This window comes from Mauremys mutica, chromosome 21 (assembly GCF_020497125.1).
Source record: "Mauremys mutica isolate MM-2020 ecotype Southern chromosome 21, ASM2049712v1, whole genome shotgun sequence".
In the NCBI taxonomy this organism is placed as follows: Eukaryota; Metazoa; Chordata; order Testudines; family Geoemydidae; genus Mauremys; species Mauremys mutica.
Window position 1 is genome coordinate 10,239,615 of NC_059092.1, and position 23,970 is coordinate 10,263,584.

The 23,970-nt window shown below is 50.2% G+C and overlaps 1 long non-coding RNA gene across 1 annotated transcript; it reads left to right on the top strand.

The window, feature by feature from the left end:
* The first annotated feature begins 9,288 nt into the window (after positions 1 to 9,288).
* On the top strand, positions 9,289 to 23,292 carry LOC123354254. The gene is made up of 3 exons (XR_006574689.1): positions 9,289 to 9,432; positions 17,513 to 17,662; positions 23,216 to 23,292. It is a non-coding gene; the product is annotated as an uncharacterized LOC123354254 (long non-coding RNA).
* Positions 23,293 to 23,970: the final 678 nt, after the last annotated feature.

A 23,970-nucleotide genomic window follows, 5' to 3' on the forward strand; every position in this document is an offset into this window, starting at 1 on the left:
CTTTAATGTCGCATGTTTTGCTGGCAGTCTCTGTAAACCCAAGAGACTGACTGCTGCTCTGTTACAGGTACAGCCAGGATACAGTTGCCTGCACATAAATTCATGCAGATCAGCTGAGTTCGGGCTCTTCTTGGTATCCACTTCCATCCAGTCGATGAGGAGTCCTGCAGTGAGTTTATGGCCTGATTCTCGGAGGTGCCAAGAATGCCCAGCTCCCATTGCAGGCCAGTGGGAGCTGTGGGTGCTTTGCCCTTCTGAAAATCGCGTTAGCACTGCCTTAATCTCATCTCTTGCACATGTAGCATCTCAAAGCACGTCACCAAGGTGCAAAAGAATCACTATACCCATTTTACAGGTGGGGAAACGAGGCCCAGAGCAGGGCCGTGACCTCCCCACGGTCACACAGAATCAGTGGCTGGGATGTATCCCCCAGAAAATCTGAGTCGAATGACTGCCTGACAGCCCCACAGTACCAGGTGAAGTCAGAAGGCTGGGAAAGGTGGCAGGCCCAAGTCTGTGGTGTTCGGGGACTGAAGATAGTTAGAGTCCCAGATCCAGGTGAAAGCACAAATCAGACCATCCCCCCTCCCTTTGTGCTGCAATGGGGAAACTGCAGACTGCCCCAGCCCTGCTGTAAGTGGAAACAGGCCGAGCGTGGAGGAAATCTCTGTTTCGATGTAAAACAGTTGGGCTCAGCTCCGTCAAAGCCAGCTCAGATCTGGGGCTTTCACCAGTTGTTCTCAGAAACCTGCTGAGCACTTGTTTCTCTTCGTCCAGGGCTGGTGCCAAGCTCATAGGCGTTGTGGGTGAGGATATTATTCACAAGGCACAGGCGCCACCGGGGGCAGGACTTGAGTGCAGTGGCACCTGTGCCCCTTCATGAGCGAACTATCGGCCATGCTGCCATGTCTGCCTCTCTCTTTGTGGACCGGCGGCATAAACCTCAGCCTGGGACACAGAGTATGGGCATGGATTTGGCCCCAGAGTTCTGGCTGTGGGCCCTCATGGGGAAAAGGACTGGCCAACGGTTGGTATGTAGGGAAGTTCAGACCCCAGTAGGCTACTTGCCTTGTTCATGGCCAGAAGCAGCCGTGTAGGCCCCTCTCCTTTGTTCCAATCCTCTCCCCACATCATCTTTTCATTGAGCACCATTCTCTGTCCCCAGCCTGGCACCCTCCAGTTCAGAAATCAAATGCATCCTAATCAGTTGGTAGAGGTAGGCTTAGATACACCTCTCTCCCAAGCATCCCAGGGTTGCTCCAGATGCCAGGTTTTCTACATGACGCCTCTCTGTGGCACCCTAGCTGGGCCGCCAAGTCCTGGATTCCAATTTGGGTTTGATTTGATGGCCATGTGAGGTCTACAGGTGAGACTGGCTTGTCACAAGGTCCCTGAAAGCCATGCCTAGCCCAGCCCCTTGTCTGGAGGAAAGGACAATGTCAATCCCATGCCCAAAACAATGTGCTCGCACGCATGATTCAGCACAGTATATCCAGCTGACGAGGATTTTGGCCCTCAGTAGTCCCCGGAGACCTCCAGTGTCCAGTTCTGCTCTCAGGCACAGTGTTGTAATGCTGCAAGAGAGTCACTCTATATTTATACTGATGTTACTGAGAGCAGGATCTGCTCCAGGAGCTTTTCTGTAGGTTTGGGTAAATCACCGGGAAAATCACACAGGTGTGGGGGAGAACCATAAAGATTAAAACCTCCTGCAACTCCCCCTTCATCTCAGTCAGCATAGCAAAGGCCCATGTGCTGCTGGATACACAGGCGCTACCTACCCACACCTGGTGATCAAATGCCACCCAAGCTAAACATCAGAGGGAGAGAAGTCAGCCTGGCTTGAAAAGCAGAGGAACAGGCCTGGAAAATCCCCTTAATTACTGCTCATTGCGCCCCAAACCACTTGAAAGTGGAATAGTTCATTCTGATTAAGCAGGCTTCAGAAGTTGAAAATGTCATGTTTCATTAGCAAATCATTTCCTCACCATCACCTAGACAGGCTAGCGTAAGGTACCCTGTATGTCCACGCTCAAGTCTTACCTCTCTTTAAGCCCCCTCTTTGATTTCCACGTGTGGCACATGTAATGCACACTCACATCCATACGTGTCGCTCGCAAGCACACGGCAAACCAAAGCCCTCCCTTGCACTTGCTCATGGACGTGTGCAAACGCTCGGCGCACAGCTGTGGGCCGGATTCTCTCCCGCCTTGCACCTTGTGTGGCTGTTTGCTCTCGGGCAGAGTTGACTACAAAAGAGGCGACTATATCAGAGTCCCCAACTCAGCTGACGCTTCCTGAAGTCAGTGGCGTGACTCCATTGACTTCACTGGGCTTTGGCTCAAGCCCCTAAGGGCAATAGTGGCATTTTACACCCACTTCACCCTGTGCAAGTGCCAGCACACGGCTGTGGAGAATCATGCTCCCAGCTTGGATGCGAAGCGGGAGACGTGGATGCATGTGTTACGGCACCCCGACAAGCCTACCCCTGCCTGCCACACATCCGTCACTCAGTCCCCCAGCCTGGGCCCAGGGAATGTAGCAACGCCTCTGCTGCTGCAGCCGGCCTTGGTTTTCAGAGGGTCACAAAATGTGGATCATTGATGGGACAACCCCTGGGGTGACTCCCCTGCAGTCCATGGGTGGCTTGAGCCCGCCTGCTCCTTTCGGCTGGTTCATTTCAGCCTTTCTGAAGTCGCTAGTGCCAACGGCTGGATTCTCTGTTCTTCCTGCTCCCCCTCCCCTCCTTTTTTTTTTTTTTTTTTTTTTGCTATGTGCTCTTTCTTTCTCCCACCCCTTTCTTCCCTGCGCAGCTGCCCCCCCTCCTCCACCCCACATGTCGAGACAATGACATCCTCCTGCAGGCACCTTGAAGCCTGCTGTCTGGGCCGTAAGCGGAACAGCTTCCTGTTGGAGATGCGGCCAGACAGCTCAGTGGTTAATTCCTCCTGCCCTGGCTCACCATCAGAGGGCTCAGGCAGACAGCGGCGCGCGAGTGGTGCTGCCCACATGGCTTTGTGGAGAAACAAGAGCAGGCTGTAACTAATCAGGATTACACCGCGATTAAATAAAAGACAGAGCGGCGGAGAGGCTGCCTTAGGGAAGGGAGGGGGAGTCCGCCTGGTCCTCGAGGGGCTAATATGTGCTAAATAATAACCCCACTCCGCCCTGCTCTAGTGCCTTTCGCCCAAGCATCCCCAAGCGCTTTGCAAACATGAGTAGACTGAACCTGACAACAAATAAATACAAATCTTACAGGTAGAGAAACTGAGGCATGGGGCAGTGAAGTGACTTGCCCAGGATCACACACCAAGTCAGTGACGAAACTGGGAAGGGGACCCATGTCCCCTGATTCCCAGTCCTAGATTTGAACCATTAGACCACTGCTGCCACTCTGGGTCAGCTCCCCACAGCCACACATCCTGGTGGAGAGTGTCAGAATTAATCTCTTTCCTCAAGGGCTAAAGGGTGTCTTGGTATGTTGGGAGAATCCTGCCCTCTCGCTCTTGTGATTTACCTTTGTTGCAGACTGTCCTGGACTCTCCCCATTTCTGGATTCGTTTCTGCACTCTGGGTCCTGGAGGAATTGTGGGCAATGGGGTGTGGCTGGTAGTTTGAAATGTGCACATCTCTAGGCCAATCCCTGCCTACGCTGTACTAGCCAGAATCTCCTACGTAACGGGTGTGTTTTGTTTTCTGTGTATGGCCAATTTGCATTCCTTTTGCTCCTTGCTGGAAGCAGCTGCCATTTTTTTTTTTGGTTCAGTTGAGATGGAAGAGTGATGTGTCATTTGCTCTTTACTCAACAAAACAATCCCTCATGGGCCCTGACGTGTGTGTGTGTATGTGTGTGTCCCAACTATGTTTACTAAATACACACAAACATGGCAGGCCTAGCTAGCTACAGCCTGCTGCTCTGGTTGGTTTCTGGCAGCTTCTACATCATAGAACGCAGTAAGCACCACTAGAGGGCTCACAGAATATTTAAAGGGATGCTACTCTGTTCCTATGCACTACAAGGAGGCACACAGGCTTCTGAATTCTCTTAAGGACCCTTAGTTCTTTGATATTCCTTAATCAGACAGTCTGGCAGGCTGAAAGCCTAGGTTTGCCTTTTGTGTGTGGTAAAAGCTAACACGTGGAATGGGTATTGCCTGAAAGGGACTCCAATTTCTCTCTCTCTTCTAGGAATTTTTCATGTCTGGGGTGCTGCAGTTCCCGGGGGAATCCATTTATCCATTCAGTTACCAAAAAAGCATCCTTCTTCCTGACATGCACTGAATTAGGCCCTGCATATTTCCTCAGCGCACCAGCGAGGCAGAGTGCAGCGTACAGCCTGCGATGGCCATATTCACTGCTAGCGCTATAGCTGCAAATAGGCGCAGCACTGGCCAGCTGGCGTGGTTGCCAGATATATTCCATCTGCAGCTCTTACGCACTCCTGGCATCAGGGATGGATGCTAGTGAATGGAGCTGACGTCCATTCCTGGCACTTCCTGAGGCATCTTTGGATGGCTTAGGAGAGTTTTCCGGAACTTACTGTCAGAGGAGAATGTGCTCGTTAATTGCCACAGACGCTGATAGTGATCAGCACTGCCTCTTGCTGATTTCATTGTATCCTACTGGTCTGGCACTTTCCTTCTTTCTGTCAGTGCGCTGTACAGGGTGGGGATGGGAAGGGAGTGTCAAGAGACTGGAAATCAAAAACTTCTGAGCGCTAGTTTTAGCCCTGCCACTGACTCACTGCAAGGCTTTGGGCAAATCACTTAACCAATCTGTGCCTCATTCTAGCCATCTTTAGTACTAACTGCTCTGCACTAACACCATGGGTGGGCACCCTTGCTCTCCACTAAGAGTGACTGGGTGGGTGAGATTCTGTGGCCTGTGTTGTGCAGGAGGTCAGACTAGATGATCATAATGGTCCCTTCTGACCTTAAAGTCTATGAGTCTGAGGGTCTATGAGTGCCTTTCAGCAGGTTTCCTAAAAATGGAAAAATAGTTCTCCTGCACTAAGCTGGGTGGCCCATATACCCGGCAAAGGCTCACGATCTGTAGCTATCCCAAGCAGCCTTAGTTTTACAGATCAGGTACCAGAATTGTCAGGTCATGCAGATGCCTTAATTTAAAACATTTTGTTGGCCTAGCTTAGCCCCGGCCGGGTTCCCTTAGCAAAGCTGTGGACGGTGGCAAGTAGTGGTGTGCAAGCAGAATTTTCTGTTGGTTCCTTTGTTCCATTTCCTTCTCTCATTGGAAACAGACTGGATTTGCTTTTTCTTCCTATTATCCTTAAATGGCAGCTCTTAGAGGGCCCCCTCCCACAGGAACTGTTTTCAGTCCAACTTCCTTTTGAATCTTGCCTGGGTCAAGCCCAAATCAGTGCTGAGGAGGTGGAAAGATGCAACAGCAAAAACACCCAAAGGCTCTTACCAGTCCAGGCTCTCTGATTTAGAGCTATGATCTGACATGCAGAATAACAGCAGCTGGATGAAAGGTGCACCGTAAAGTAGTATTATGACATCCTATGGCTGATTGGATGGGCTGTCACTGTATCAGGCATTTCTCTGAGTACTTTCCAGCTGGAACCAGCTCGTCATGTTGCCAATTCTGCTCTCCCTTACACCAGCATAGATTCAGAGTAACTCCATTCCGATCAGGGGAGTTACTCTGGATTTACATCTGTGTAACTGACCAGCAGAAGAGGTGCCTCTGTCCATTTCTTGGGTAACAGAGCTCTTTTCTCAGATTTTATTATGTGTATAGATTGAATAATTACTCACACCCTACATTCTAGGACCCTGAGCCTATACTGAGCTCTCTGTTGCGTCCATCAATATTGTTACATTCAGACACAGGGGACTACCCATGCGGATTCCTTTCTAGGATAAGGGCCTAAGATTATTATACGCTGTAACTGCTGCTGGTTGTGTTATCTGGAAAGTTAGAAATCAGCTTTTTCAGTATTTACCCTAAGTCCCTCTCTTATTTGGTTTATGATGCTGAGGTTTGGGTTCTTAAATGTTGCTTGGGGTTTGTGTGGTGTGTTTCATGGCATTTTAATTATCATGATTATTGCATTATAATTGTCCTTGCAGCATCCTAAGTGCCTTGCGGGGCTTTCCAAATACAACTGTAGTTATTACCATTGTGATTCGAATATTCAAAGTGATGCTGACAACTCGCACGGGCAATTTCCTGTGCTTAGTCAAAACACCACTGAAGTCAATGGATACAATGAGCCGAACATGGCCTGTTGTCTGAATCTGGGGGCTGAGACTCAGATGATGTGAATCAGCTTCGCTCCATGGACTTCAGTGAAGCTACGCTAATTTACACCAGTCATGGATTTGGCCCCTGGTGTCCACATCACCAAAACCACCATCACAAACTGGCCAGCAAAGGAGCCTAAGAGTGGAAAGTGAGTTATCTTCCTGGGCCTGGGGATGGTCCCTGCTGGGCAGGGGAGGGGCATCTGGGCAGGGGATCTTGTGGGGCCTGGTCTGTTGAAAGTTTGCTGGGCCTTTTCTGTGGCAAGCAGTAGGTCTCCAAGGCTGTCAATGCAACGCCCTCTCTGGCACTAAAATCATCAACAAGCTTAAGCGCACAACGAGCAGAACTTCCCTTGCCGCCAAGACAGAGCCCCCTGGCTGTGGCAAATCTGGCGCCTGTCAGGTATCAGTGCAGCTGCTGCGGGACTTTCCAGAAAGTGCTGTTTCAGTCTCTCACATACAAGCCATAGACAGACAAACCACAACCACAGGCTATGGCAGCTGTGGCAGCATTGGACAGGAAACAGAGAACATCTGGCCCTCGGCTTCCTCTAAGGGGATTTGGGTTTTTTTCTCTCTCTTGGCTTGCATTGTTGTTCAGCAGGGAGGCAGACGGGGTTTGAAACCACACGCCTCGTGGTGCCAGAGAAGCCAGACGCTAGGGTTAACCCAAGTGCTGCTCGGCTTTGACATAGTCTTCCCTCCGAGAGAGATAACTGACTTGGGCTCTGACCTTGGAGGTGGTCCTCCCCATAACCATCCCGCCTCCCCTTCTACTTCCCCACAACTGAAGGAAGAGTTGATTTAAAAAAAAAAATTGCCTTGGTTTCCCCCCCACCTCGAGCCCAGTAACGATGCCATTCATGAAACATTTAGGAAGGTGCCCACCCAGGATGCCACCTAGCCAGATGGGTTTCTTAGTCTGGTTGTTTGCTTCCTGACTGGCAGAGCTGTGGTTTAGTTATGCATTTATAATTTGTTTTGCCTTTATTTTAAGGAAAGACGGCTGAAATTTAGAAATCTTTAGAAAGAAAAAAGTCTTGTATATGGGTTTATAAATAAAAACTGCACCAAGGGGTGAAAATTGACCCTTCTCCTCCCCCGGCAGGAGGCCAGGACAACGATTCCTATCTCTTATATAGTGCTTTTTACTAGTACTCTCAACCCTGCCAGCTTTAATCCCTGTTTCTCAAAAACTTGGCCTGAATCAACTACACTAACAATAATCACTTGTACTTTTCATCTGCCATTCTCACAGCATGCGACAAAAATGGCTAATTTAAGTATTTCCATTTCTACCTCAACTGGAGGGAATCAGACATGGTCACAATGTGTCATAGTCCTTATAATGCTGCCTGCTAAGGCTTAGGGGATTGTGCTTTTGGAGGAAGTGGAGCTGGGTTCTCTTCCCACCGTGGCTGTGAAGCGCCAAGCAACCAGAGAACATATCATAGTGACACAGCAGCTAGTGTCAGAACCCAGAGATCCTGGCTCCCAGTCCCCTGTTCAAACCACTAGCTCATTCTCCTCTCCAGGACTCAAGAGAGTGAAAAACAAGCTGCTTTTTTTAACACAGGCACCCTAACTAGCATGACTCAACACACCCAGGATGTGTTCCATTCTCAAGAATGTGCTGGTTCTCAGGTGAAGCCGGGGGTGAATTCTTTGAAAGCTGTTCACTCTCTGGCTGCTCCAAAGTCCTGACGCAGAGCTAGGAGAGGGAGCTTTCCCAGGACATTGCAGCAGAAACCGTTGTGATCATTCCAAAGCTGCTAACCCACAGCACACATTTGTAACCCGCTATCTCTTTCTGTCTAGCACAAACATCCCAAGCTATGATGGCAGGACACAAATGGATCCCAATTGGAGGAGATGCCAGTGCTACAATACACGTGGGTATGTCTGGCTCTCCCAGGTGGAAGAGAATGGAGAGGAGGAGAACTGAGAGAGAGATGTGGTAATACCCTGTTGTACAGACACTTCTAGGAAGGGTGGACAGTGAGACAGACAAAGGGGGGAAATGTAGTTTCCTGCCTGAAGAACTTTGGCAGACACATTTGCTGTGAGTAAGACACAGACTCAGTGACCCCGGTCTGCTTATTTATATCTCGCCGGCAATGATTCTCTTATCACAAGGCCATGATCAGTGTCTCTACACCAGAGAGGGTGTGGACAGCCAATGAAAGGTCTCACTGCACCTCAGGACGAAAGCAAAGTACCCAGAACCCTTCTCTTCTCTCCCTCTACCACTTCTGGAGAGTGAGACCAGGATCCAAAGAATACACACACTCCAAATTAAATTGCGGGAAGCTCTCTCTGTTTCCCATGCTGCGAGGAGCAAAGGCATGAAACATCATAAATATGGGGTGACTATAATAAGGGGAGATGGGTCCCATAACTTATCTCCACCTCTTCAGGAGGAGCCACCTAGTAAGGGGTGGGGGGTAGAGCATGTAAAAGAGAGGCCTCCGCCAACGTACCAAAGGGAATCTATTCTGTTTTGCACGAGGATCTGTGCGAATAGTGATGAGTCTAAAAGACACCTAGCTAAAGAGGTGGATTGCCCATGGTATAAGAACCTGCCAGTGTTGCCACGTGAGCCTGGACGGCTATGAATATGCTAGTAAAAGCAGTCCTGACCGGCGCTTGTGTCCCAATCAAAGTGCTGTAAGAGCTAGTGTGGAAGCCTTTCAATTGCTAAGCAAAATCCTTACGCGATACGACAGCGTACTGTCCGTCTGGGCCTTCAGCTTCAGGAATTGCTATGACGCCTCACTGACACGGTGCCATGATAAACGTGGCTATAGGCGTGTGTGTGATGGGGTGTATCTACCCTGCATTGACCCAGCTGGGGTTAACCGCACACTGTGGGCCGAACAGGCCATTTCCCCTCAGCCCTGCTGAGCATGCTCAACCTGGAGACAGGATATAAAAGGGCGTGGCCTAGCTCTGCTTGGGCTGGTGGAAGAGCAGAGCAGACTAGGGTGACCAGACAGCAAATGTAGAGCAGACATGACCTGTAGGCTCCTGCCAAGGAGTTGCTAGGGCTACAGACCGCGAAGGCCAAGCCAGTGGGACCAATGGTGGAACCCCTGCTGACCCCAGAGGACAAGAGTGAGCCGGAAGGCTGACACCCCCAGGAGAACTGACAGAGCAGGAACCAAGGGTAGGAAGCCACCCAGGGAACATGACTGTTAGAATAGGAAACTAAGCAGGAGCCGCGAACTACTTGTTTCACAGGGCCCTGGGTCAGCACCTGTGGAGAAGGGTGAGTCTGGGTCCCCCTACCCTGCTCCACACCTGCTGCAGGGTGTGGCCACTAGGCCATGCTGCCCTGGGAGCAAGGGCAGTCTCAAGGACTCTGAGCACTAGGCCGCACTACCCTGCTTTATAAGCTAGGACAGCCATATCTACTCTAGCCACTGGAGCCGTAACCCCTTATTTGTCACATGCGACCTGACAGGGTGTATCTAACCTGTGACAGTGCGTCTGAGAAGCAACGTTTAGGTCTGGATCTAGACTGTCCCAAAGGAGGGGGTGGTAGAATCTGAACTTCTGGGTCAGACCTATCTCCAGTTGCTTACAGCTACGGAGTGCCTCTCATCCCAAAGTGCTTTATGCTATAGCGTAGCCACCTCTGGGTTTAACCCCAACATCATGCAGCATTTGAGAACAGGAAGTGAGGAAGAGTCACTTAAAATTACAGGAGGAATTTTGGGAGGTGAGATGTAATTATGCAAATTGGGATTAATTCTGTGTTTCTGGTCAAACACTCTAAATCATACAAACATTGCATGGGGATCTTTGGTAATAGGCAGTATGTTGGATACAGTACAATGAGGGAGTTTCCTTCCTTCCTGATCTTAACCATTGCATAGTGTTGTGATATGCTGTTAAAGAGGTGCTGTACCTCACCCTGGAGGTAGCACCCTACATACTCCTTATCTACTTCCTTAGGGTATTGTGGGGTTTAAGTAGTTAATATGCTGTGTTGGAAGTCCTTGACCGAGAGATGCTGTGGACATACCAAGCGCAGTACTGAACTACCTACTTTCCTAACTCATGTAGAACCTAAGCTGTTCACTTATGTGTGTGTCATAAATCCCATACCAATGATTGTTAATGGAGATTCTCCTTTAGCTCAACTGGCAGGAACCTATTGTCTACGTTCCAGCCTCACCTGGAAGTTCTAAGTGGGCAGGGAGTGATGCACATTGCCAGCCCCAAACCCCTGCATAGCCATCAATGGGTTATGCTATTATGCAGGACGAGACTTGCCACCTGAACTCTGAATTCCCTGACTTTTGTCAGGGTGGATTCCTAACCTCATTATTAATTAAACAGGCACATAAGAAACTAATCTCCTTAAGTGAGCAATTGGCCGCTGGTTAGATCAGTGGAAAAAGCTAAGCATGTACTGTGGTTGGTTGGCTGTGATAAGAGGCGGAGATCCTTGGTCAGCCAAAATCCCACTGGCAACTTCAGTACCATGGAAATGCTAGGTCTGTTTCCACCCAGCAAGGAATAAATAGAAGCTGGTTTTCGCCTGTTCTTTGTTTGATTCCATGTTCACTTCATGGATGGTGTGATTCCACCAGCACAGCTGGACCCATAGAAGAGGGACTGAGCTCCTGCCTAACACACAGCTAGAATAGCCATGTGCCATCCAGCACTCCCGCATCCCAGAGCAGCTGTAGCCCTTTGGAGTTTGACTATGAGTTTCCTGTCCTGGTTGGCAGGGGCTCCGCAGCCTGGATCTCTGCTCGGCTCCTGGATGCTTCCCTTTCATGCAGCTGTAGGTTTAAGCTAGGGATGGGTGAACTTGCTCCTGACTGATTTCCAATGCTGCGTGGGCTGGAAACCTGGACTTGGATTTAATGGGCCTTGCATTTGGTTTAGGACAGACACAGAGAAAGGGGAGGAGGAAGAGTGCTCCAGTGTGGGGGGATGGGGTAAAAATGTGGTAGGGGGAAATGAATACGCAGGGTGAAAATGGAGCAGAGACCAGTGGAGATGGAAAAACAAGCAGTGAGAAATTGTGAAAAATGAAGCCGCATTGGAGAGGGAAAAGAGAGAGAGCAGCAATCGGGTGGAATGGGAAAGAAACAGAGCGAGATGGGATGAAAGGACCAGCAGAGAGAGGAGGCCATCTCTCTAGCATCTACATGGTACCCACTTGTGCCAAGCTCAAGTATTCTTCGCCTCTCGCTAATCTGTAGCACAGGTTTCCATTCAGCTAGGAATGGTGCTGGTTTTAATGGAATCTCCTAGGGTGAGGCTGTGGGGGGACATAGATTTAAAATTACAAACAGGACAAAAGCTAATGAACTTGGACTAGCTTGTGAAACCCAAAGTGATCAAGAGGTGAATGCAACTGTGTGTGCCCCTGGTTCTCTGCTGCTCCGGGAGAGGAGGGTGTTATTATTATTAAGCCAAGCAGCTCTGCTTGTGTGGTAGGAGGATGACTCAAAAATGCCTTGGAAGCCACCATGAGGGTGGTGATGTCACTGGGCCAATGCGTCACCCTGGTGATCTCAGTGGGCTCATTTAAAAAAAAAAAAAAAAAGTTTCAAAAGAAGGAAGTACAAAGGGCCGTGATCTCCAACGGTGAGCGCCAGGAACAGCTCGGAGGTTGGGGGAAAGCTGGCAGGGAAACTGGTGACTAGCCAAAGTGAGGCTCTGTGTGGTTCAGCTGGAAGCTGGCCACTAGCCATGGCCTTGGGTAGCCCTATGCCACCCCGCACAGCCCTGCATCGCAAACACTGGACTTGCCAGCCGGAGCTCCCGGTCTGGCTCTGGGGCCAGTGAAAGGGCTTCCCAGCAGGGTTGCTGATCAGAGTCTCACAAATAGTGGGGGAAGGGTCAGCACAGCTTGGAGGAAAGGGGTTAATACAGGCAGGAGGTAGCTGGCTGGGGTGTCATTGGTTTATGTGGGTGGTGACAGGAAAACCTAAGCATTGCTGCAGAGGGAGCTGAATGGAGACCATGACACCAAGAGACCCCTGACACTTACAGCTGGTCTCGGTACCATGGATTTGCTACAGCTGCTGGGATTGGCAGCTGAGGTCCGCTTAGAAGAGGGGTTTTATGAACCCTATGGGGCCGTGTGATCTTGTGCAGTGGTATGCTGCTCTCAAGAGCCTGTGGGGAGGGGAGAAGAGACACTTCCTGGGGACTCTTGATTCCAGGTTTCAGTTAGCTCCCAAAGTGCTCCCCATGGCTGAGTGATGGAAACTGGAAGGGAATGGAACCCAAGCCAAGACCCTGAGGATTCAGACCTCCCCTAGGGTTTCCTTGGTGCCAGTCATTTCTGCCCCTCTCTCTTGTTCACCTGCATGCGCGTTTGTGTACATGAGGCCTCCTAAGCGCAGATGGAAAGGGGCTGTCCAAGGGATAATGACTGGCACTGTAGGAGCCCCAGCCAGCCACCCCCAAAAACAATGGAGTCATGCACAATGCGAAATGAGGCACAGGCAGCGCAGATGCGGTGCGGCAGGCTGAATGAGAGCCAGAGCCCTCTCCCCAGCTTGGAAACCATGTTCTACAGCAACCGCACTTCAAAGGGCAATTCTTCTGCTGGCCCGTCCTGCTCACTGTAACCGTGCTACTGGCTTGCTACCTGATTCTAGGCTACACTCCCCATTGGCCTCCTTCAGCTCACCTAGCACCAGCGGCTTCTCTACCCCTTCACAATCTCGCTGTCACAAGAGTACAGATCTGTCGAGCTGGAACTAGTTCACAGATAAAGTGCCAGAAGATGGTGCTCAAGAATATGTAGCTTAGTTCCTGGATTCAGTAGGGCCAATAAAACTCGTTGCTGTTGTGCCCTGCAGATGACTTCCTCTGCGCCGCAATTTGCATGGGCTTTTAACACTCGCTACTGGCACCGTGAGAGCCGCCTCCTCTGCATTGCCTCCTGTCCTGAACAGCTGTCCTGGGAGTGCAACTTGCTTCTTAATTGTTCCCTCCTGCAAAACATTGCGGGATACAGTGTATGCCCAAAACAAAGCTGTATTGTGCTACGGTGTCCTGCTTCCCCCATGATACTAGCGAGGGAGGCTGCCTTGTAAGGCAAACTTTATCCTTGAAGGTTCCCTTAGTGTCCAGCATTCTCCTTGACCTGACATCCCTTTCTCCCCTCTTCTGCATTCTGCCTCTGGCTCCATTCATCCCTGCAGCCACTTGCTTTGATTTAAGAGCACAGGTGCTCTTGGTGCTACCTCTTTACAAGCTCGCCGTTCAGAGGAAATGCATCAGACGTGCTGTCAGACTTCCCAGGCCTCCTTTTCATTGAGCGGCTTCGCTGCTATTGATGTCAGTGAGGTAGCAATGTACAAGCAGGTGTCCATTACTCGGGGTTTCCAGAGGAAGCTCAGGAAGACTGATGCCCAAGTCATGGGGAAGGGGGGCCGGCTGGCTGGCTGGAAACTTTATGTCACGGACACCTGGAGGGAGGCTGCTACAGCATTCCCAGCACATCCTCCCTGTCACTGTTCCTTAACCCTCTGTTTGCTGGCTTCCGACTGTTCTCAACAACTGGTCAGGAGTTAAGTAACTTTGGCTTCCTTCAGGCATAAAGGCACAGAATTGTGGGTGATCTTAGAGTCCTTTTCACTATTCTGAGGAAGGAAAACAATGACAAGACACATTCCAAACCTGATTTATGCATTCACGGAACCTGGTTTTTAAAAAGTCCTGAGCACCTGCAGCTCCTGTCAACTTCAGTTGGAATTACTGGCTACTTAGCACTGCTGAAAATCAGATCAGTATCCAAATTCCGCCCTGTCAGTGCAAAACATGGAATGCAAGTGTATCACTGCATGTAGTTAGCAAGTTTGTTCCATTAGCAGGTTAGAGACTCTGTTTCAAACATTCAGCAGCTGGGGGCTGGGAGGTGTGAGTGCACATGGTGTACGCTGAGGGTAACTGTAGGAGTAAAGAACACTGTCAAGTAGATTAAACCGGTATCTAGAGATGTTTTCTTTTTTTTTTTTAAAGCGGGTTTGCTGTTGTAATGAAACTAAAAATTTAAAAGCTTCAGTAAGAAAATGTGTTTCATGTTTGAAGCTTTTCTCCCCCTTCAGTTATTTATTCTCTGGGACTCAGGAAACCTGGGACTCAATTCCCTGCTCTGCCACAGACTTCCTGTGTAACCCGGGGCAAGTCACTTAGGCTATGTCTACACTACCCCGCAGTTCAGATTATAAGGGTTTAAATAGCATTGCACACCAAAGTGCTGTGCTGTAACTCCTCCATGTGGGCACATCCACAAGGGGCAGTTACAGCTCTGGTGTGAATTTAAAGTGGTGTAGTTAAACTGCATTAAACCTTTGTGTGAACACTGTCATTCAGAATTAAAGTGGCCTTAATTCAGTTTAGCTTAATTTGCTTTGGAAGGGAATTAACTAAACTGAATTAAGGCCCCTTTATCTTCTGAATGATAGTGTCCACTCAGCAATTTAATGCCCCTGTCCCTAAGCCCTGCAGATATAAACTTTTCCTGAATTACTGAAAACTTGAACACAATAAGATAGTGCTAGTGCAGGAGAAGGAGGCAGTGAAACTGATCAGAAGAGAGAATGAAAGTGGCCAGTCTGTTTTCATAATTTAAATGTGAAGGAAAAACTGTAAATTATCTGCCTAGGGCTCTTCTGAGGGCGCCTGTCACGGTGATGTCTCGGCCCTTCATCTGACAGCGGACCTTGGCCTGGTTGTGTTGCTCTGATTCCTCTTCCATTACAAGCCTGAAAACTTTCCCTTTCACGTAGTCACCAGCAAACCCTTCAATGTACGGATCTGCCTGCGGCAGGGGCAAAGCCATTCACCTTCTTGTTTAACCCTCTAGGGCAGGCAGTAATGCACCACACGGGGCAAGGCAGGAGGTGCTGGTAAAGTCCTGAGCCAGGCGCGGGTAGATAAAGGAGCAATTGTGTTTTGGAGCTTTCAAAGATACAGGGACACTGGAGAGAGTGAACGAAATTCCAGAGATTTTTCATATGCAATTGGATATTTCCTTTGAGAGTCTCTAGACTAAATAATACTCCTTGAGTCTAAATGGACAATATAGCCTGCTGCCCTGGGTGTGTCCTCCAAGTCCAAGATGAACCAAGAAAGGCCTTGCAGCTGTTTGAGGAGGGTAGAAGAGATGGGGGGTACAGGTCTTTGCAAAGAGTTTTTGGGCAACTTGATCCCCTTTCTTCACTGCCCCCTCCCCCCCCACCCTTTTTGGCTTTTCATGTTAGCACAGTACATCTTACACTGCACAGCTCTTATCCAAGATGAAATTCTATGGTCTGTGTTATGCAGGAGGTCAGACGAGACAAGCACAATGGTCTTTTCCAGCCTTCCCATCTATGCACCTATATAAACATGTGCCCATTGTAACAAATCTGTGGCCACCTAGGACACTGTGTCTACTCAGCTGGTGGCCACTGACTAGAACCCACCTGAGTTAAAGGAGAGTCTGACTTTCTAGCAGTTTAAGGCCAATGTAGATCTACCTTATATTTATTGCTGCATTTGTTTTAAATATCTGCTCTACAACAGAGCTGACATGAAAACTCTATTTCTTTTTCTTTCTACGTTCTCAACTCGAAGTTATTCTGGGAGAAATGTCTGTGTTTAGTACAGTCCATTTATCACCTTCTCCTCCATACGTAGCGGCACAGATGGATTGGACCCAGTTGAAGATACGACCTCACACAGCTGGTGGTGCAGTGGCAACAAATCTGATGTAATTCTGCTAAGACACTCCACTGGGCAATGCTTTGGGGTTTCTGTATTAGAGGTGGGCTAAATTACAGAGCTTTGAACATAGCTCTGAAGTCAGTGAAGTTGTAGTCGGCAGCCTCCTAGGGCTAGGCTGTAATCAGTTCTCACAAGCTAAACTGCTTTGGCCTGGTGAGTGTTTGGACAGGATATATCTAAGAATAACCCACATGCTGCAATTATCTTTGAGCACTCCTGGAGGACAAGTGAGGTCACAGAGGACTGGAGAAGGGCAGACATAGTACCTAGTTTTAAAAAAAGGAACAAAGAGGATCTAGGGAATTATTGATTGGTCAGTCTAACTTTGACACCTGGAAAGATACTGGAACAAATGGTTAAACAGTCAGTTTGTAAGCACCTAGGGGATAATAGGTTTGTAGGGAATAGCCAGCATGGATTTTTTTCAAAAACAAATCATGTCAAATCATCCTAATTTTCTTCATTGACAGGATTACTGGCCTAGGGGCTGGGGGACAGGGGCGGGACGGGACCAGTAGATGTGATATGTCTTGATTTTAGTAAGGATTTTAATACAGTCCCACAACAGTCTCATAAGCAAACTAGGGAAATGTGGTCTATATTAAATGACTATAAGGTGGGAGCACAACTGGTTGAAAGACTGAGCTCAAAGAGTAATTATCAATAGCTGACTGTCAAACTGGGAGAGTGTATCTAGTGGAGTCCTGCAGGGCTCAGTCCTGGGTCTGGTACTAGTCCATATTTTTAATACTTACTTGGATAATGAAGCGGAGCATGTGCTTATAAACTCTGCAGATGATAGCAAGTTGCGAGGGGTTGCAGGCACTTTGGAAGACAGGACTGGAATACAGAACGACCTTGACAAATTGGAGAATTGGTCTGAAATCAACAAGATGAAATTCAATCAAGACAAGTACAAAGATAAAATACTTCACTGAAGAAGGAAAAATCAAATGTACAACTGCAAAAATGAGCAATAACTGGCTAGGTCGTAGCACTGCTGGAAAGGATCTGCTGGTTATAGTGGATCACAAATTGAATCTGAGTCAACAGTGTGATGAAGTTGCAAAAAAAAGCGAATGTTCTAGGGCGTATTAACAGGAAAGCTGTATGTAGAACACAGGAGGTAGCTGTCCCGCTCGACTCAGCGCTGGTGAGACCACCACTCAAGTACTGTGTCCAATTCTGGGTGCCACACTTTAGGAAAGATGTGGGTGGAAATGCATTGGTGAAGTCTGTGGCCTAGTTTACCCTAGAAAAGGTTCCCCAAGCAAAATAAACTGTATTAGAGAAAGCATTTTTATGGTGCTGTAACTGTATCTAAGCTAGGGCTTTTGTTCATATAGAAATGCAATAAAAATTACCCCCCCACACACCTGACATTGCTACCCCAGTAGAAGTTTCTAGCGTAGAGGTGGCCAGAGCTGAAGCTGGTTTAAAGTGCAGGCACCCCGGGGGTGGTGTGGAGAACCTAATGCCTGTTTGTTCTTCCTTTCCAGCTTGATCTGACAGCGTTCCCCCCCGGAGTCTGCATTGCTGCTCCAAGCCCAGCCTTGGCTCCACTCTCAGCAGGCTGGTGAAGGTGAGCCTGTGACGTCTTGGGCCTCTTGCACTCAATGGCGCATTGAAGCACATCAGGAAAGGATCAGGTAAAGTATTTCCTCTGGGCTGGGTGCCCGGTAACTTTGGAGGGGGGGAGGAAGAGGGTTTCCAAGGCCCCTTCAGAAAGCAATGCCAGTGCCTGTCTAGCATGGCCGGAGGACAGGGGGTCTCCAGCCAAGTCCTCTCTCAACTTTGGATGGAGCACGTTGGGGCTGCCCCTTTGTTTTTGCTAATAGATGGAACTGTTCATTCCCTGAAACGGGCACCCAAGGCCAAGTTTAGACATAGTCTAGACACAGCCTGTGTATTTATAACCCTGGCCCATGACGTGGCAGCCAGTGGGGTATAAACAGCATTCAAAGATGGTGAGAGGCAACGCTATTTATACCACTGGGGTGTTGAATTTAGAGACGCGCAACTCAAGGGACAGAGGCTGCAATTTACAGCTCAGAGAATCCACAGCTGATGTGGAGGAGCTGTCCTGCCAGTTGTGGTGGGCGGCGGGGAGAGCAGGAGGTGACATGAGTTAAACTCACTGTTTAATTCTGGAGTTGAGTGGTAGTGAGGCACGGGCCCAAGCTCATCCCTGCTGTAACTCCACTGATTGCAGTGGCATCACCCTGAGGAGGAATTTGGCCCACTGAGTGCAAGACACACACAGGGTGGCTAGCAGTGAGTCAGGCTAAGCCCAGCTCTTACAGGCTCATCCAGAAGTCAGCTCCTGGGTAGCGCTCATGGGTGCGCTGCTGCCTGTGACCTAGGCGGGTCGTGTGCATGCTCAGTAACCGCCAGGAGGATATGGGGCTCTGCTAATGGCTTCATGGCATCCAGTCAATAGACATGCGTCAACTCTCTCGCAAGGCTAAGATCTGACAAACTCATGCCAGTAACACAAGCAAGCGGAGGGTGCTGTATAAATTATTTGCATCTTGAATACGGGAGGACAACCCAGTGAGCCTGTAAGCTGCAGGAGCCGAGAGAGGGAGCGTGGCATGCTGCGACAGGCAGTCTTGGTGGACCACATCCCTGCGATCTGTTTCTTTTCGTGCGACTCGGGGACAGTTCTCAGTCAGGCAAAGTTTGGCGGCTGCTGTCCTACATGGCTCTCAAAAAGGCTTAATCTAGGAGACAGAGGGATGGAGAGTAATTTCCCAGCCCCCGTGCACTCCCCAATGTAACCATTTTTAAGTAGGTCAGCTTATGGCTCCAAACAGTTGGTGTGGGCTTTTGTTCCATGGCACATTCCCTCTGAGGATCTCAATTCACTGTACGAAGACAAATTAATTAAGCCTCATGACACCTCTTTGACTGGGGGGAGATGCTGAGATGGTCACATCACACACACAGCCCAGATCTCCTGGTTCTTTATCAGCCAGGAGACCATTCTTCCTCCTTAAGGATAAACTAGAGGAGCAACAGTATGTAAACTGCCAGGGCATGGGCAGCCGGCCTAGTGGGTGGAGCAGAACCTGGCCTGGTGGTTGTGAAGGCCGTTTGGGTCCATAGATCCAGGAATCCAGCAGTGGTCCAAGTGTGTAGCTGGAGTCAAACTGGGAAGAACTGGTTCTGCAGGTGATGGTGGGCACCAAAAAGAGTGAGGTTGGACTCGTGGAAATAAATATCCTCCTGTGTCCTTTGTATGTTATGAAATACCCCACCCCGTAGCCTCTAAAAAACGTTTACAAGCATAATTAACTTTAATAGCTTGTGCGAATGCAGTGCTTTTCCTCTAAGGAGCCAATGCACTTTGATTCCCACAACCCCCACCCCACCCATCAACCGGGATCCCATTTACAGATGGGCAACTCAGGCACAGAGGTGAAGGGCCCAAGCCCACAGTCATAGGGAGTGGGAACTGAACCCTGAGCTCCCAAGCAGGGGTGGCTCCAGGCCCCAGCACGCCAAGCGCGTGCTTGGGGCGGCATGCCGCGGGGGGGGGGCGCTCTGCCGGTCGCCGGGAGGGCGGCAGGCGGCTCCGGTGGACCTCCCGCAGGCGTGCCTGCAGAGGGTCCGCTGGTCCCGCGGCTTCGGTGGAGCATCCGCAGGCACCCCTGCGGGAGGTCCACCGGAGCCGCGGGACCATCCGACCGTCCGCAGGCACGTCTGCGGGAGGTCTACCGGAGCCGCAGGACTGGCGACTGGCAGAGCGCCCCCTGTGGCATGCCGCCGTGCTTGGGGCGGCAAAATGGCTAGAGCCGCCCCTGCTCCCAAGTCCCACCCTGATGCTTTAACTATGAGATCAGCCTCTCTCCCCAGCCAGGCTGCTACGCTGGCAGGGACCCTCTTTAAAGGAGGGGGTTTCCTCTCCCACTCCCTGAGACTGGCCTCTCTTGCCCCTTCTCCAAGTCCAAGTGCAGGGACCCGGCTTCTCCATCGCCCTGCACTTTATGGATCACTTGACAGCGAGGCGTAGAGTCTTGCTGTTCTGACTGGGGAGCATTGCATGCCCCCGGCGCACGAAGTCCAAAGGAGAGGTGAATCATCCCATTGCACGCAACGCTGGGGAGAAGCTTGGGCACAGGAAACTGCCTTAATGTTGAAATGAGCGAGAGTCACACACGGCCTCCCCTCCAGCCGCTACTTTCCCTCCAGCGTGGCGTTGGCAGAAAGCATGAGTGCAAAGGCCCTCCTGGTTTCCAAACTCCCCACTCCCCGCCCGGGAAGAATGGCAAGCGGTCCCCCACGCAGTTAAAAAGGCACAGGGCACAGAATGAGCAGGAGCTGATGCCTGCAGCAGGCAGAAGAGAGGCCACTGAAGGAAGAGCATCAGAGCACGCCCCAGATTCCATGCACGTGAGGCACTTCTGCAACCGAGAGAGCTTGGCAGCTTTCCGGTGGGAGTCCTGCAAATTCCTGCTGCTTCTCTGCAGCGTGATTATTAGCGAGAATGGCTCCGCCCTTCCCTCCTACCAGCACAATGTTAAAATAACATTAGAAAAGGGGAAATAAGAGGGGAGAGGGGGCAGGGAACCACGTGTGCATCTCACTGCACTGAGTCCATCACTGGACAGCGGGAAATGTAGCTGATTGCAGCTTTCAGGGGTGATGTTAATGTGGTGAGCTCCCACTCCCTGCATCCTCCTAGCTGCAGAGGACAAAAGACCTGCCGCTGCCAAACTGTCCTCCCTCATTCCCAGAGTAAACGGTAACCATACTGGATACTGACAGCACCAGGCAAACGTACCCTGGTTGCTTCATGCTGCAGTCCCCATGTACAAGGTCACCCACTGGGGCTTCCAGACAGACGCGGGGCAGAACAGAACTTCTGCAGGGGGGATCCCGGCGCAGTGGGGCATAATTAGTCTTTTATGAGCTAGTCGAATGCAAGGCAAGAATTTATGGGCCACGGAGGGTTCTGCTAGGAGTGTTTATAGTGCCCCGTTGCATACAGCTGGGCTGCTGTACAAACAACATTTAAAGGAAGCTGTCCCAAAAGTGGCCACGCTGCTTGGATCAAACAAACCCACAAAGGCAGGCGTGGTGGAGAAAGAGCCAGAGAACCAGAAAAGGGGAGATGTGAATGGTCAGAGATAAACTCACCCAAATAGAAAAGCCTCAGAGACAATTGTAGAGAGATTGCCCAGCTGCACAGGGCCACTGCTGGGCCATGCTCAGGGCAGCAGCACGACAGATGATGTTCCTTAACGGAGAAGGGTCTGATCACCACTTCATCCTGGGGCAAAGCGAAAGGACGTCCATGTCTGCAAGGGCTTCAGCTGAGGCGGAGGTGTGTCCTTGTGGTTAGGCCACTGGCCTGGGACTCTGGAGACCTGAGCTTAAGGGCAAGTCCTCACTGCAGCCCTCCCTTTGACATGCGGTTAGTGGTCTTATAGCCCAGGTTAGCTGCGGGGGCTATAGGCTTAAAGCCAGTTGTGTGTTTCAACTGGGCTGGTAACACGCTCACTTTCCAGGCTAAACCATGGAGTGCCCATAGTCCTCCAGTGTGTTCCCACAATTCCCCATGTGCCCAGACACATTCTCATGCCATTCACTAGGAAAGAATCAGAGCATCTCCGTTGACTGCAGCACAAGGATCCCTGGGAGATGCCCCCAGAAGCCCTAGTGACATGCAGGGGAGAGCAGCACCAGTGAACACGCAGTAACTGGGGCCTGGGTTTGCAGTGCGGCTGCTCTTACCCAGACTGGGTTGACCTGGGTGCCAATCACCCAGGCAAAAGCTCCATGGGCAGAAGAAGCCCAAGTGTCACTCAGGCACCTTTTGGGTCTGGTCTAGGTTGCTGAGAGGGTCTGGACTAGAGTCACTGTTATGCCCTGATGTGCCCCAGAACAGCAATCCCCAAACACAAGGAAATTGAAGCCAGACACACAGGTAGATGGTCCATCAAAACATATAATAACCATAAACCAATTAAGTCACCAACAGCCTGAACAAAACGTAACAACAGGCCTGATGGCAGGTAGGAAGCAGCAGGCCCTGAATAACCAACCCCCGCCCCCCCCACACACACACACAGAGGAAGAGGACTTGGAACACTGAGTTCAGGGAGCGGGAACTAGGCAACATACAGGAACAAGAACAGGGAGCAGGAAGCAATAATCAGGAAGGCAAGACACACACCAGTCATCACAAGCACCCTGACTCCTCCGTCTGAGCAGGGGAATAGCATGTCAGTGAGTCAAAATGGCTCTCTTCCCCTTTAAACATGGGGGTTTCTCTGCCCGGCTCTCTGCAGGAGTTTCAGGCTGAGTTAGTTACAAAGCCTTGCATATGAGCATTCAGGCTGGAAGCACTTACACCTCCCCACATGCACGCAGACACGCTGCGGGTCGGTGACTCACTCAGTCGCCCTGTGGTGGATAATTGTGGCTCAGCGTGCAGGTGCACAAGAGCCTCGGCTGACACGCTCCCAGCACAGCTGCTCTCTTGGGGATGGGAGCTCCTTACAAACATCTCTCTGTGCATCCCTGACTTGGCACATATGCAATGCTAAAGGCAGCATGTGGTGCCCTCTAGTGTATGTAGCAAAGTGTCACAGTGCCTAAGCGGCATGGCCAGGGCTGGTGATTTCTGTCCCTTGCAACTGAATAACCTTTTATTGTGGTAGAGAATTCTTCCCACTAGTGGCTCAGCCCACTGCATGGTTTATGGTCCACGGATGGGGTTGCCAATCCTCCAGAATTCTCCTGGAGTCTCCAGGAATTAAAGATTAATCTTTGATTAAAGATTATATCATGTGATGAAACCTCCAGGAACACATCCAACCAAAATTGGCAACACTATCCATGGGCCAGAGGCTGCCTCTGCCCCATGAGATGCAGGGTTCCTGTCACTAATCGCGAAGAGTCTCACTAGTTTGAGATGACCCAAGTGATGCTCATGGTTATACTCAGCTGCCACCATGCCTGAGCTCCTCACAGACGTTCATGGTGCAGCTGCGTGTTCACGTCAGGGGGCGATGAGGAGTTGGCTGCAGTGTGGCTTCAAGTTTGACACAGTACCTATAGGGAATGCCAGCTGTAACAGGGGATATTCACCCGTAGAGATGTACCCCTGTATCTGTCCCTGCATCCTCGCAGGAATGCAGGCTATTTGGCCTAAGATATGTAGCTGAACAGTGGTTAAATGATGCCATCCACAGGTATGGACCAAGGCAGCATCATTTGAATCCTGGGATTGAGTTCAAGGCCCACACCGGGTTATGGTTCAGAATCGGAGGATGTTTCAAAGGTACAGCAATGGCGTGTGAGCTGCTTGCAGGAGATTTCAGCTTCAAGTGGTGGAAGTCTGAGATCAGCTGTTCTCGGGAGACTTCAGCAGGATCTGAACTAGGAAACAGACCCCCCCACACACACACACTTCTAATTTGGGATCTGACAGAGTGGAGGCAGGTTTGAACCCAAACCTTTTGTGCTCACACAAACTCCAGTGTGGTTGGTTCTGGTTTTGGTGCATCTCACAGAAACATTGGCAGAGTTTAAGAAGGCAGCATGCTTCTCTCATCCTGACCAAAGCAGGGTTTTAAACTGAGGTGCAGCAGCACATTTTTATGCAGTCACACTTACACAGCATGCACTGATCTTTGTGCAATTAGAAGTTATCTGGTGACTGCCGCGCTGAACAGCCAGTTCATAGGCATTCACTGTTTGCTGGCAGGCATCCTGAGGCACGGTTAATCCTGTTGCTGTGCTCTCCAGGGAGGTTCTAAGCAAGTTCCTGCTAGGTGATGTAGATGGAGGATGTTCTTGCGGTTAAGGGATGGGAGTGGGAAAGACTATATTTGGGTTCTGTTCCTGGTATTACTGCAGCCTTCCTTAGATGCATCAGTGAACCTCACTGTGGCTTAGTTTCCCTATTGTAAAAGAGGGGGGTAATACCCATCTCAGAGAGGCGTTG